This window comes from Scyliorhinus torazame, chromosome 8 (assembly GCF_047496885.1).
Source record: "Scyliorhinus torazame isolate Kashiwa2021f chromosome 8, sScyTor2.1, whole genome shotgun sequence".
Lineage (NCBI taxonomy): Eukaryota > Metazoa > Chordata > Chondrichthyes > Carcharhiniformes > Scyliorhinidae > Scyliorhinus > Scyliorhinus torazame.
In genome coordinates, this window is record NC_092714.1 from 258,414,124 (window position 1) to 258,428,716 (window position 14,593).

Here is a 14,593-nt window from a genome sequence, read left to right on the forward strand (position 1 = left end):
GTGGGAGGTTTCTATGTACAAATTGGCTGTTGCGTTTCCCACATTACAACAGTGAATGGACTTCCAAAGTACTTCAATGGCTGTAAAGGGCCTTGAATTATTTGGTGGTCATGAAAGGTGTTATATAATACAAGGGTTTGTCTTTAGGGGCTGTTTAGCATAGGGCTAAATCGCTGGCTTTGAAAGCAGACCAAGGCAGGCCAGCAATTCCCGTAACAGCCTCCCCGAACAGGCGCTGGAATGTGGCGACTAGGGGCTTTTCACAGTAACTTCATTTGAAGCCTACTTGTGACAATAAGCGATTTACATTTACATTACACTCAGCAATTATGCAGAGAGATGGAGATTTAACATGGTCTTAATCGAGACACAGATTTCCATTTAGGCTGTGCTGCTACAACATACAATCCAGAATGAATCAGCCTTTAACCAAACCACTGCAGAAAGGTTGCACTTTTCCCCTTGGCTATTTCTTCACCTCATTTCAAATTTCTCCTCTTCTTTCCTGTTGAGACAAGGCCATCAGCATTCATCCAGATAGCCACTCCTCACATGCAAACCCAGGCAACAGCATAGGTTCTCAGTTTAGGATTTTCAGCCGGTAGTGCTCTATGAACCAAATGGATCGCCATCAAAATCACAATTGGAAGAGCTAGGTGTGCATGCCCATGGAGTGGATCGCATTGCAAAATTCAACCTATTCCCCTCGTGGTACCTACACATGTACCTGCCAGCAGCTAATAATGGACAACCATAGAAACTATGGGCCTTTTTGATTTTGCTTCTTTCCCTAGCCCAGGTTACTGTAGTTAGTTCTAATTCCACTTGGCAGAGACTAGCTAACTTACCCCATTACAGCCCCCAGAACTCAACAACTTTAGACTGTGACCCTTCTCCTCCATCTTGACCCCTTTTTAAAAAGATATTCACCCCTACCCCATCCCCCACCAAGCCATCTGGTCACTTGTTCTTAAGTTTTGCTTTCCCCGAGAACTGACCTTTATTCTCCAGTTAACACAGTTTGGATATCTTGCCTTTCTGCCACGACTGGCACCTTCCCCTGCCATTAAAGTTTCCTCTGTCTCATGACCTACAGATCTTTGTTGCAATCTGTCCTAGCTCCCAATCACTGACCTTCTAACTCCGCTACAACTGCTCCACTCCCTCTTATCAAGTATAAAATCCATCACATTTCTCCCTCATATTACTCTATTTCTCTCTCCACAGATGCTGCACGACCTGTTGACTTCTTTCCAGCACTTTTCTGTTTAAGTTGTAGCTAACTCAGCAATGTTCAAGATCAATCTGGGACCTTGATTGTATCAGTGACATACCGTGCAGTGCTCTGACCCAGCAGGAAAGATTATTACAGTTAGTGACATAGGTAAAACCTTTTCAAGAACGTTACCCTTATAAAGCTTTACTGCACTCAATGTCCTCATCTTAAGCACAAAGCTAACTTGGGAGTGAGAAAATACAAGGGGCGGGATTCTCCGATGCCCCACCGTGTCGAAGAATCGCCGGGGGCTGGCGTGAATCCCGCCTCCACCGGTTGCCGAATTCTCCGGCACCGGATATTCAGCGAGGGCGGGAATCACGCCGCGCCGGTCGGCGAGCCCCCCCCCCCCCCCCAAACCCCCGGCGATTCTCCGGGTCCCGCTGCTGGAATGTCTGTCCCGCCGGCGAGGATCAAACCACCTCTCTTCCCGGCAGGACTAGGCAGCGCGTGCGGGCTCCAGGGTCCTGGGGGGGGGGGGGGGGGGCATGGGGCGATCTGGCCCCGGGGAGTGCCCACACAGTGGCCTGGCCCGCGATGGGGGCCGTGTAGGTCTCTGCGATGGCCGACGCATAGGTGACCCCCCCCCCCTGCGCATGCGCGGAGATGACGTCAGCTGACGCTCCCGCGCATGCGCGGACTTCCGCCACCTGGCGAAGTCCTTTCGGCCTCGACTGGCGTGGCGCCAAAGGCCTTTCCCGCTGGTCGGTGGCACGCAAACCACTCCGGCGCAGGGCCAGCCCCTCAAGTTGAGGGCTTGGCCCCTAAAGGTGCGGAGAAATCCGCACCTTTGGGGCTGCCCGACCTCGGAGTGGTTCACGCCACTCCATCCCGCCGGGATCCCCTGCCCCGCCGGGTAGGGGAGAATCGCGCCCAAGCATCCCACATCCGGGCAAATTTTTTTTTCAATCAACTCAGTATCACAATGCAGAAAGTGCCCTTCAGCCCATTGAGTCTGCACCGACACGTGAAAGACACCTGACCTTCCGACCTAATCCCATTTGCCAGCACTTGACCCATAGTCTTGAATGTTATGATGTGCCAAGTGCTCATCCAGGTATTTCTTAAAAGGATGCGAGGCAACCTCTACCACCCTCCCAGGCAGTGCGTTCCAGACTGTCTCCACCCTCTGGGTTAAAATGTTTTCCCCTCACAACCCCCCACCCCCCAACCGTCTGCCCCTCACCTTGAACTTGTGTTCCCTTGTGACCGATGCTTCAACTAAGGAGAACAGCTGCTCCCTATCCACCCTGTCCATGCCCCTCAATCTTGTCCACCTCAACCAGGCTGCACTTCAGTCCTCTCTACTCCACAAAAGTAACCCAAGCCGATCCAACTTCTCTTCATATGTTCCATCCCAGATAACATCCTGGTGAATCACCTCTACACCCCCTCCAGCACATCCTTCCTATAATGTGGCGACCAGAACAGCACGCAGTACTCCAGCTGTGGCCTCACCAAAGTTCCATACAACTCCAACATGACATCCCTGCCTTTGTAATCTATGTCTTTTTCATCACCCTATTAACCTGCCCTTCCACCTTCAGAGATCTGTGGACAAGCACGGCAAGGTCCCCTTGTTCCTCAGAACTTCCTAGTGTCGTGCTGTTCATTACATACTTCCTGGTTAAATTACTCCTTCCAAAAAGTGTACCACCTCACTTTTCAGGGTTAGATTCCATCTGCCATTTGGCCAACTGTCTATATCTTCCTCAAAAGAGGACACTCAATCTCCCTGTGAACCACCCAGCCAATTTGTGTCATCTGCAAAACCCCACAGTCATCTATGTAGTTTATATAAATGACAAACAATAGGGGAGCCAGCACAGATCCCTGCGGTACATCACAGAACACCGGCTTCCAGTCGCTAAAGCAGCCGTCTGTCATCACCCTCTGTCTCCTACAACTAAGCCAATTTTGAACCCACCGTATCAAATTACTCTGTATGCCGTGTACATTTGCTTTCTTTACATGTCTCCCATGTGGGGCCTTGTCAAAGGGCTTTGCTGAAACCCACATAAACTACATCAACTACACTACCCTCATCTATGCACCTGGCCAATCACCGCTTCAAAACCCGAGTACATAATTTCAGTAGCTACTTGCACACGGGATTCTGCTAGACCCAAATGCTACACTCCAAGGCTGCCTGTGAACCCAAGCTGAGGCCAATATAGATAAGAATCTGGAGCATTCCTTAAAAAAAATATGTCCAGAGCTTTTTTTCCCTCGAGTCATGACTCCTGCTTCTTCACGAACGAGCCTCTGTCCCTTTTCACACAACTTCAAAATCCATGGGATTTCTTATGGCCTCGCAGGTTTTCTTCCTCCTTCAGGCTTTCAAAGCCAGTGAGATAGCGGTTACTTCATCACAACTTCTTGATTTACTTCCCGTTTGGTTTACAACCTTAGCCATGCTCCCATCCAATCCCAGCCTTAATCTATAGCTCAAATCAAAATATTCTAAATGACTCATCGCACCAATGGAAAGTTTTTTTGCTCAGCTTCTAAAACAGCATCATCTGAAATCTCAGCCGACAAACATCATCATGCTGGCTGACAAAAGTAGCTTGTTCCTTTCCGTTTTTAGAAAAATTAGGAGGTAAGGCGCTGGGGCACTCATTTTCCCTTTCATGGTTTCGCAGTAGTTCTTCCAAGAAGATTCCTTCCCTCACACCCTCGACAATCAATCTTGAAGCTGTACCTTTTTAGCAGTCGCCCCTTGCAGTGGTGACCCAGCGGATTAACAGTTACCTTAGTTACGTGATCTGCTTACTGGATTAAATATAGTTTCGTGCCACACTATTCACTCTGTCATAAGCAGATATGATTCATGAATCAAGCCTTCTTGGGCTCAAAACAAGCTACATCTTTGTTTATAATTAAAATGGAAAAGGCACAAGGAACTTGACATATTAGACCACGCACAAATATTAAATAAATTACCAGTCTGTTAACCCTTTCTGACAAATTTCTTTGGATATGAAAGGTTGTTGATGAGCAAATCCTGACTAATTTTCCACCACATTCCTTACAGGGTCAACTTTAAATCACTTGCGTGTGGAACATTTTGTAGTTGAAACCTACGTTTGATCAAATCCCAGAATTTTGATTCAACTGTTGAATTGAAAAAGATTCTGTTGCGAGGCTGTTATTTTTCTGCTGCAGACAGGGTCTCCATTAGATACATGCCAACCATCAGGTACATGGTATCATAGAATCATAGAAACGCTACAGTGCAGAAGGAGACCGTTCAGCCCATCGGGTCTACACCAACCCTGCATTCTACCCAGGCCCAAACCTAGCCCTGTAACCCAGCAACCCTACATTAACCATTTTGGACACTAAGGGGCAATTTATCACGACCAATCCACCTAACCTGCACATCTTTGGACTGTGGAGGAAACTGGAGCACCCAGAGGAAACCCACACAGACACGGGGAGAATGTGCAAACTCCACATAGGCCGGCACCCAAGGTTGGAATCGAACCCGGGTCCCAACGCTGTGAAGCAGCAGTGCTAACCACTGTGCCACCGTGCTGCACCTGACAATTCTCTGCACCCTCGCCTCCCTCTCTGGCCCTCGGTCCTGATACCTCTCCTCTACCCAGCCTGAGGCTAATGCACCAATTTCCAGGATTAGCTCCTCTGCAGAGTTCGTCTGGTACATTGTTCTTAATGGGAAAGAATAGAAAGAGACGGATGGCAGCCACCATCTGAAATGTACTTGAAGCCACCATGAGCAAAGCTCAGCTACATTTACAGCTTGTTTAGACCCTATTCAACTGTTATGACTGTGTCATATAAACTTTCTGGGCGTAGGTAGAAAACAAAATGAAAATCGCTTAGTGTCACAAGTAGGCTTCAAATGAAGTTACTGTGAAAAGCCCCTAGTCGCCACATTCCGGCACCTGCTCGGGGAGGCTGGTACGGGAATTGAACCGTGCTGCTGGCCTGCCTTGGTCTGCTTTAAAAGCCAGCTCTTTAGCCCTGTGCTAAGCCAGCCCCTGAAAAGAGCAACTTCACCCTAAAAGACACACCAAACAAATGGAACATTTACGTTTTTTAGAAAAGTTAATAGGATGTGAAATAAAAAGGTGATGAAACAATTTCCCTGCCCTTCAGCACAAACTTGGACAAATATTGTTTTGCAACCACTTGTAAAATATTAATAGGAAATTGCAGCAGAATTCCTTGATTACAACAGGGAAATACACTTCAAAAGTAGTTTTTTTTTTTAAAGTTTAGAGTACCCAATTCTTTTTTTTCCAATTAAGGGGCAATTTAGCATGGCCAATCAACGTAGCCTGCACATCTTTTGGGTTGTGGGGGTTGTAAGTAAAAATGGGAAGGAAGAATGTAGTTTGGAACAAAATAAACAGAGTAAAGTAAACATATAAAAATATAGGCAAATGAACATGAGGGAATATCAGAGTGCTTTTAAAAGCTTGAAAAATAACATGCACACAAAAGGTCAAAAGTTTGATAAAATTTGAGAATAAAAAGCAGGCATAGGAACAGATTGTTAAGAAAGTTAGTTTTTAAAATAGACAGGAAATAGCTATCAATTATTTTAAGACGTGCAACAGTTCTTTGAAACCTTTGAGAAAAAGGGGAACAAGTAATTTGGGAGACATGGCAAGCCTGAATGAGAGCCTTGAGAAAGGTGTTAAACGGCTTAAAGCTAGCACACATGGCAGAGGAAGTTCAAAATGTTAATGGCTGAAATAGACAAAGATAGACACAGCTTAAAGGGTTTTTTAGACTTTGAGCAGAATGCACCACGTGTTTTTGAAATGTATGGCAGTCTTGGGCCTGGTGCGAAATCGCAGTTTTAAATGTAACACATCTATTTTGTTAAACATGAGACAATGCTTTGTAATTGACATGCGCTGGAGATACGAATTAAAATGTATAAAATCTCAGAATGCCAGTTGCAAAAGTCAGAGAGAGAGAGAGAGAGAAAAAGAGAGAAGAGAGAGAGAAAAGGGGGAAGAAGAGACAGGCCGAGCCAATCAGTTCGAATTTATTCTTAGATTCAATTTGAATCAGCTCATCGGTCCATGGGAATCGGAAGACGCTGGAAGACCGAAGAATAAGAACAACCACAAGCTATCAAGACAAAAGAAAAAACGTTAAATAAAGCTCCTGAAGTCTGATCAACTAAAAGAGGCTTTTTAATACAAAGTAATTTGTTAGCAAATAAAAAATAAGTGAGATTTTAAATTTAAACCTGAAATAGTGGTTTATCCATAAGACTCACCTATACATCCACAACAGATCCAGACCCTTAAAGGGCATTGAATGGTAAGTGCGTTAGGATTCTTCCTTGTAGATTTGGGATCCTATTATAACTTGAAACATAGTTTGAAATAGATTAGTTCCCATCTGGTATCAGCAAGGGAGTCGAAGACCTTAGAGTGGCCAACTAGTTAAGAAGTTATAGGATATAGTAATTCAGAAAGGATTAATATCTTTAGCCTGAACAAAAGTTGACCATATAAACACAGGGTGAGACCCACGCAGGCACGGGGAGAAGATGCAAACTTCACAGGTACAGTGACTCGGGGTCGAACCCGGGTCCTCAGTGCCGTGAGGCAGCAGTGCGAACCACCCTCTTCAAAAGTAGTTCAATGGCTGCAATCTGCTTTGAGACCCCCAGGTGGCCATGAATAGAACTCCAGACTTGGAAGCTGATCAAAATTTGGCAACACAGAAGTGAGACCCCATCAGAAAGCAGGTTCATGCAGTTTGGGCTTAGTATGGTGTACAACATTAATACACGGCAGTGTGAAGCAGGGCTGTACTGTAAGTAACAGTGTTCAGGCAATTTCTGATCTCCGGGAACTTGACAAAATCCTTACTTGCCCTCTTCCCGAACACTGCAGAGAGTTGTCAGGACCAGCGGACTGTGAATGGCACACTTGCAGTATCCTCATCTGGAATGCAGAGTATAATTTACACCTCCAGAATGACAAGGGGCCTCGCAGCCTGCACCTAAAGCCAGTGGTGCCGTGCAGGTCAAAAATAAAACAACCCATCCATATTCACCACCTCCATGTGAATCTTCTATTACACAAAGAAAAAGAAAAAAAATAAAACTTTTTCTACAGGGGCATAATGGGGTGGAACATTTAAAACACCCCCTCAAGCTTTTTCTTTCACAAATTTGCACAGCTAGACTGGGAACCACGAGCTGTTTGCATATGTACACTATTTTTGAAAAACAACTTGATCATCTTCAACTGTAGACAAGAAACTATATGAAAATGAAAGTTGTGTAGGTAAAAATTGTAAGGCCCTGCAATGAAGGATGGTAAAATACGTCAACTCTATATTTTTTCCCCCAAACTTGCTGAAATTATGACTGCTTGGACATGTAATTCTGCAAATATAAATTCAAACAATTATGGTTGACAAATTCTCACTGTGCGGAATTCTCTATGCTTGAAAGCGCTGGGATGTCTCACAATTCACATTTTAAGAAGTCTTACAACACCTGGTTAAAGTCCAACAGGTTTGTTTCGAATCACTAGCTTTCGGAGCTCTGCTCCTTCCTCAGGTGAAAATATATCAACTCGATATTTTTCAATTCACATTTTGTACAAGCAGAGTTGTTGAGTGTATTTTTTGTTTTGTACCGTACAGAAACAGTAAAAGCCTTTCATCTAGTAAACTGTCCCAGGGGCTTTACAACTGCCAACACAATTTAACACCAAGCATTGTTGGTAGCTATTAGGACAAGCTTTGCTTACAGAAGTAGGTTTCAAGGAAGTGCTGTCCAGGAGGAAAGTTGTCGGGTCAGGCCAGGGCAGAGTTGTCAGGCTAGGGCAGCTGTAGACACAACACAACTGAAGACTTGGAAAAGTCCTGCAACATTTTTGTCGGCATCATAACATTTGAGAGTAGACTTGTCAAACCTGCATTCTGAGGTGCCTTGGATGTCAAATGGATTATTCAGCCCCAAACAAAATAAATGTTCTCCACCCTACCCAAATCGAGCAACTCCCAAAGCTCTAGTGGTACAACCAGAATCCAACTATTCACAAAGCAGGGAAGCAATGCAATGCACAATCATATCAGTGATTCCTTGGAATCTGATTCCAGAGTCAGTACACAAAATATGTCACTCAGCAACATTTACTCACTACTACAACATACTGCATGAAATTATCACAAGTCAGTAAGCAAACATGTTGTAATCAAAATAACTTTGAAACTGTCAAGTTTGCATATTCTCCCCGCGTCTGTGTGGGTCTCATTCCCACAACCCAAAGATGTGCAGGGTAGGTGCACTGGCCATGCTAAATTGCCCCTTAATTGGAAAGAATTAATTGGGTACTCTAAATTTATTTTTGTTTTTAAATAATTTTTGAAATTAGATTTCCTTTGTCATTAAAAGGAGTACAACACAAAGTCAAATTTCGAGAGGTCTGAGAAGTGTGCAAGAGACCTATGGAACAGAGAAAAGAAAAATAGAGGAGAGGCAAGTAAAGAGTGCACAAGAGGGGAGAGAAGACAGAAAAGCACACAGGTATACAAAAGAAAGTACATTTGAGAGTGCAAGAGTGCACACTAGCAAAATAGAGCTTGAGTGGGTGGCACGGTGGCGCAGTGGTTAGTACTGTTGCCTCACGACACCGAGGACCTGGGTTCGATCCCAGCCCTGGATCACTGTCCGTGTGGAGTTCGCACATTCTCCCAGTGTCTGCGTGGGTCTCACCCCCACAACCCAAAGGTGTGCAGGATTGTCCGTGTGGAGTTTGCACATTCTCCCGGTGTCTGCGTGGGTCTCATCCCCAAAGCCCAAAGATGTGCAGGATTGGCCAGGCTAAATTGCCCCAACTGAAATGGGTACTTTAAATTTATATATTTTTCAAAAATAAGAGGGGCGGAGTGCAAGAGAAGAAGAATGCGGTCAAATGAAAGAATGAGGAGAACGATAAAGACACAGAGTTAACTTGCTAATTTGTCAGTGAACATGCTTAGAGATTTCCATTATAGAACAGCTTATGTTTGGATTTATTTTGGGCACCGTCATGGTAAATATTTACATACCACTAGAATATTTGATGATGAAAGATCTAGACCAAATTACATGCTGTTCTGAATCACTGTCTTGTTTGCAGGAAGTTGCATCATTTGAATATTGAAGGCCACCAAACAGATCAAGCACTGAATTCAGTTCTCTACCCACACCCATTTCTTCAATACACAAAGCAGGTCAAAGCACGAGGGCCACAATTAGGCCACTGTGAAAGAAAATGTATTGCATCTGCGACAGCAACACTGCCAGCTTCACCAACACACGCTTCACCAATGGTCATCACACCCAGTAAAAGTGTCAGTTAGGCCAGAAAGCATGCTACAATACAGACTCTTGGCCGTGTTATCCCATACTGTCAACGGTATTATGTGGTTACAGTACTGGATTCGAAACTCAGAAACTCGTAGGTCAAATCCTAGGCCGTCACCACAAAAAGCTGCGGTTGTTAGAAAAGTCAAAACTAGTTCACTCAGTTCCTTTAGGAGAATGGAATCAGCACCCACATCCACACCACTATTCTAGCCCCAGCTAAGGCCTCTGAAATCATTCAATTGTGTAACTGATTACAATTCGAGAGCAGCCAATCGCCGTTTCCCCAGAGCAGCTAAATGCAGCCCTGTCAACTGCATCCTGAAAATAAACTTACAAAAATGTAAAATTGGCTGGGTTATTCGGGAGAGGAAACCAGGTGGGACTACTTGCCACCAACTCAAAAGGTTCAGGGAATCAGGGTTTTTAAAAAATGCTGCTGTGAAAAAACTTGCTGAACAGAATTAACCAGGCACATCATGGGGAACTTGTTCAATATTTAAAAGGAAGTAACAGCAAATTTTAATTCCCAGCTACAACCGTGAAACACAGTGCACCCATTTACATTGAAAAGTGCTGCGCGGGGCAGCACGGTGGCGCAGTGGATAGCATAGCTGCCTCACGGTGCCGAGGACCCGGGTTCGATCCCAGCCCCGGGTCACTGTCCGCGTGGAGTTTGCACATTCTCCCCGTGTCTGCGTGGGTTTCACCCCCACAACGCAAAGATATGCAGGGTAGGTGGATTGGCCACGCTGAATTGTCCCTTAGCTGGAAATAAAAAATGGGCTGTCCTGCAGTCTCGAGGGCATTAAACCCATTGCCCTCTACTATTTACAATCTACATTAAGGACATAGATGAACAACCAGAGTAAAGTATCCAAGTTTGCTGGCGATAGAAATCTAGGTGGGAGTGCAAGCTACGAAGGGGACAGAGAGAGATTGTAAAGAGGTATAGACAGGTTAAACAAATAGACAACAGGGTGGCAATTGGAGTTAAATGTGGTAAATGTAGTTATTTACTTTGGTCATAAGAATAGAAATCCAGAATTCTATTTTAAAAAAAAGGTGTGAAACTCGTACACGTTGATGATTTGAGACTTGGGTGTAGCTGTATAATGGAACTCAAAAGATCAGCATGCAGGTGAAGCAAGCAATCAGGAAAGAAAATTATATGTTGCCCTTGATGGCAAGGGATTTGAGAAGAAGAATTTGAGGAGGTGTTTAAAATGGGAAACATTTAAGTGTGAACACCACAACGCACCACTAATTATCTGTGATAAGTCCCATAAATTGAATTTGACTTGGTCACCTTAAAATAGGCCCAGTTAAAAATGTACAAAACGACAGCATGTAATCTTATTTTTAAAAAGTAAGATTTTGAATTTACAAAAAGGCAGAACTTGATTTAATCACCATAGGCCTGGATGCTGTGAAGTTAGGTTTCCACCACTTCCCCCATATCCCAAAGGTAAATTGCTTATTGAGATAACTATTCCATGGGGACCCAACGACAAGCACAACAGAGAAGCACAGGAGGGAAATGTGGAGAGTTCTTTGCTGCGCTTGAAATCCCAGAATTGCCCCCGACACTTCCCTCGCTATGTGAATCGAAACTGTACAGGTTTCAATGACAATCAATATTAGGGTGGAAACCTCATGGCGCTGAGGTCCCAGGTTCGATCCCGGCTCTGGGTCACTGTCCATGTGGAGTTTGCACATTCTCCCCGTGTTTGCGTGGATTTTGCCCCCACAACCCAAAGATGTGCAAGGTTAGGTGGATTGGCCACGCTAAATTGCCCCTTAATTGGAAAAAATGAATTGGGTACTCTAAATTTATTTAAAATATATATATATATTAGGGTGGAAGAAGGGCAGCATGGTGGGGCAGTAGTTAGCAATGCTGCCTACGGCGCTGAGGACCCGGGTTCGAACCAGGACCACTGTCTGTGTGGAGTTTGCACATTCTCCACGTGTCTGCGTGGGTGTCACCCACACAATGCAAAGATTTGCAGGTTAGGTGGATTGCCCCTTAATTGGAAAAAATAATAATTGGGTCCTCCATTCATTTAAAAAAAATTAGGGTGGAAGTAGTGCAGAGAGGAGTGGAGCAAAAGGTCTTCTAAATTCTCTGAGAGAAGTGTTTCAATTGGGGACACTGGACAACGACAACAAACCTACTCTGCATTTTCCAATTCAAAAGCTGAAATTACTCCGTTGTCCAAAAGCTGATTCTTAAAACTTGTTAAAAAAAAGCAAGTGTGTGTATTAAGGACATTCGAACGCTGTGCTTTTGAAGAACCGGTTCCTCCCCTGTTTGGATTTTACTAGCTTTTGGAAAACATACCGCAAGATGCAATGCAAAAAAATTAAAGGACAAAGCAGTTCAAGAGGCAGAGTAAGCGAGATGGCCCCTTTAAGAAGGATCACGTCATTGTGCGGCTGTGTTTTTATGTTAATAACCTCACGTCACCTTATTGACTAATCTCAACTATCCAATACCGGCAAAATCAGCTGTTTTAACAATGGAGAAAGCAAGTCGGCCTTGAAACAGACATTAATAAAATTGCAGGTCAGCGGAGGAAAAGCTCTATACGTGACATTCACGATTGCAACGAGCAGATTTCGTCACAAGTATAAATGAGCTAGAACAGTTAATCCGCTTGCGAGTTAACATCCCTCTGAAAAAGCAGGCAAGTCACATATTTAAACACACACGGACGCACATCCAATGTCCATTTCAGGACGATATTGTACAAGTTACTGGCAAAACAGGGAGGCTTTTCACAATATGTCGAAACGGTCCTTCGCTTAATGCGCTCTAGGAGGGGACTGAGGGTCACAGCAATGACAAATTATAAATATAGGAAAAAAAGGAGGCGATGGACACACATAACCAGGAAATATAAATAACCTGGGGGGGGGGGGGGGGGGGGGGGTCCTTGCTCATTCTTTTTATCAAGAGGAAAGAGATGGAAAGAGGAAAATAACAAGCTCCAATGGCACAAACACGAAATACCTGACAAGCAACTGCAGCCTCAAGCGGCACAAGCGTTATAACGAGAAGAAAAGCTGACCTATAAACACAGGGAAAGATGTCACAATGAGGGGAGGGATACTTGCCTACCTTCTCTCCCTTTCTCTCTCCTCCTCTCTGGGTGTCAAGTATTGTTGCAGTCAGTTTTGTAAACAATGCAAAACAAAAACACAATTTTTTTCATATAAAAAAAACTACACGGACAGTTTAAGTGAGGTAGAATGCAGCAGAGGGTGGATGGGGAGGGTACAGACTGCTTAGGTATTTTTCAAAAAAAGATGTACGTTCTTCTTAGAAGAAAGCCTCTTCCAGCCACCGCCGCGGGCATGTGTTATTTTGCGCCCAGTTGCTCCCACGGAGTGTATCAGATTTTGGAATTTACTGAACAGCTGATCGGCCTCCTCCGGGAGGGGGCGGGGACTCTTTGTGACGTAACAATACCACCCCACCCCACCAATCAACGGCCGGCCCGCCCGCCCCACGTGACCCTGCAGTGGCAATTTTCTCCCACTTGGTTGACAAGAGATGAATTCAGAATAATGCCAGGTGTCGGTTTCATTCAGGTCCAGCCGTTCACACACAGAGAACAATGTTAGAGAGTCACATCCTTTCTGCACTCCCTCCTCCCCCCGATGGAAGTTGCTAGGCTGCCCATCGAACATCGTCCAGTGTTCACCTCCCCCCCCCCCCCCCACCCCCAGCTCTGTTTGCTGGGAAAGTGGGGGTGATGGTGTGTGTGTGGGATGGTGGAGGGGTCAGGGATGAGGGTAATCCTTGGTGCTGTCAAAGCAAGGGGGGGGTGGCTGCTGTGAACACGCTTTCTTGAAGGCAGCTCCTCGTATTTTTGTCAATGGGAGCTTTGCTACATTATGTTGGGTCCCAACGTGGGGTGTGGGGTTGAGGGAGGCAACTTAAAATTCATTGTGCAGCTATTTTGCACAGTGATTTTATCCAGATGGATCGCGCAAGTTTGCTTCTGCGGATTGTGAACTGTCAGCCCCCCCCCCCCCCCCCCACCTCCCTTTTTTATAATTCTGTCGATTTTTATATGAACTGAACTGCCCTCCCCCGACCCTTATATCACACTTCGTCCCACTTTAAACTTACAGATTGGCTGGGACATCCTGCTCGAAACGGTTCTAATTTGTCGACAGGGGCGGGGTAGGGGGGACTGCAGACGCTGAGATTTTCGATCACTCTCTCCTCTTCTTGTGGCATACACTCTCTGACATGGCTGGGTACGCAGACAAGTGACCTCTGCCTAGGTCTGTGCCAAATGCTGTAATGGTCAAGGTCATATCATTGTCACTAACAAGACTTTTATGGGCATAAATAGCGACGCACATTGCAAGCCCAGATGTTGTGGAGCTGTTTGTTGCTTTAAAGTCACATAATGCCATGAGGCATGTCCCCTTGCTGCTTCTCCTCTCCTGTTCTTGTTCTGTTCCCTTTGCCAAGCTCACAGATGAACCTCTTTACTTTGTCAACTCCTGTAGTCTGTCTCCTCCCAAGGTCACAATCAATGACAAGGCCATCTCTGACAAGGCGACCGCTCTGGGTAAGGATGGTTGATTTCCGTCCTGAAAGGGGAATTAGTGAATTTTTACACCAATCGACGATGGTTTCACGGTCACCAAGTGGCACAGTGGTTAGCACTGCTACTTCAGCGCCGGGACCCGGGTTCAATTCTGATCTTGGGTGACTGTGTTCTGTTTGTGTGGAGTTTGCACATTCTCCCCGTGTCAACGTGGGTTTCCTCCGGATGCTCCGGTTTCCTCCCACAGTCCAAAGATGTGCAGGTTAGGTGAATTGGCCGTGATAAATTGCCCTTAGTGTCCAAAGTTTAGATGGGGCTATGGGGATAGGGTGGGTGAGTGGACTAGGTAGAATCGCTACAGTGCAGAAATAGGCCATTCAGCCCATAAAC

The 14,593-nt window shown here is 45.2% G+C and overlaps 1 protein-coding gene across 6 annotated transcripts in view; it reads right to left on the minus strand.

Annotated features, from left to right (window-relative positions):
* Window positions 1-14,025, minus strand: part of tp53inp2 (tumor protein p53 inducible nuclear protein 2) — a 70,308-nt gene extending 56,283 nt beyond the window's left edge. For 2 of the 6 annotated variants that reach the window (XM_072515182.1, XM_072515176.1), the window contains exon 1: window positions 13,774-14,025. The gene's annotated coding sequence lies outside the window, so the exon portion shown is untranslated. Of the gene's footprint in view, window positions 1-6,539; window positions 6,631-12,648; window positions 12,667-12,756; window positions 13,036-13,773 lie in introns of those variants that run through there. The other 4 variants (XM_072515179.1, XM_072515180.1, XM_072515178.1 and 1 more) reach the window with 4 other exon arrangements.
* Window positions 14,026-14,593: the final 568 nt, after the last annotated feature.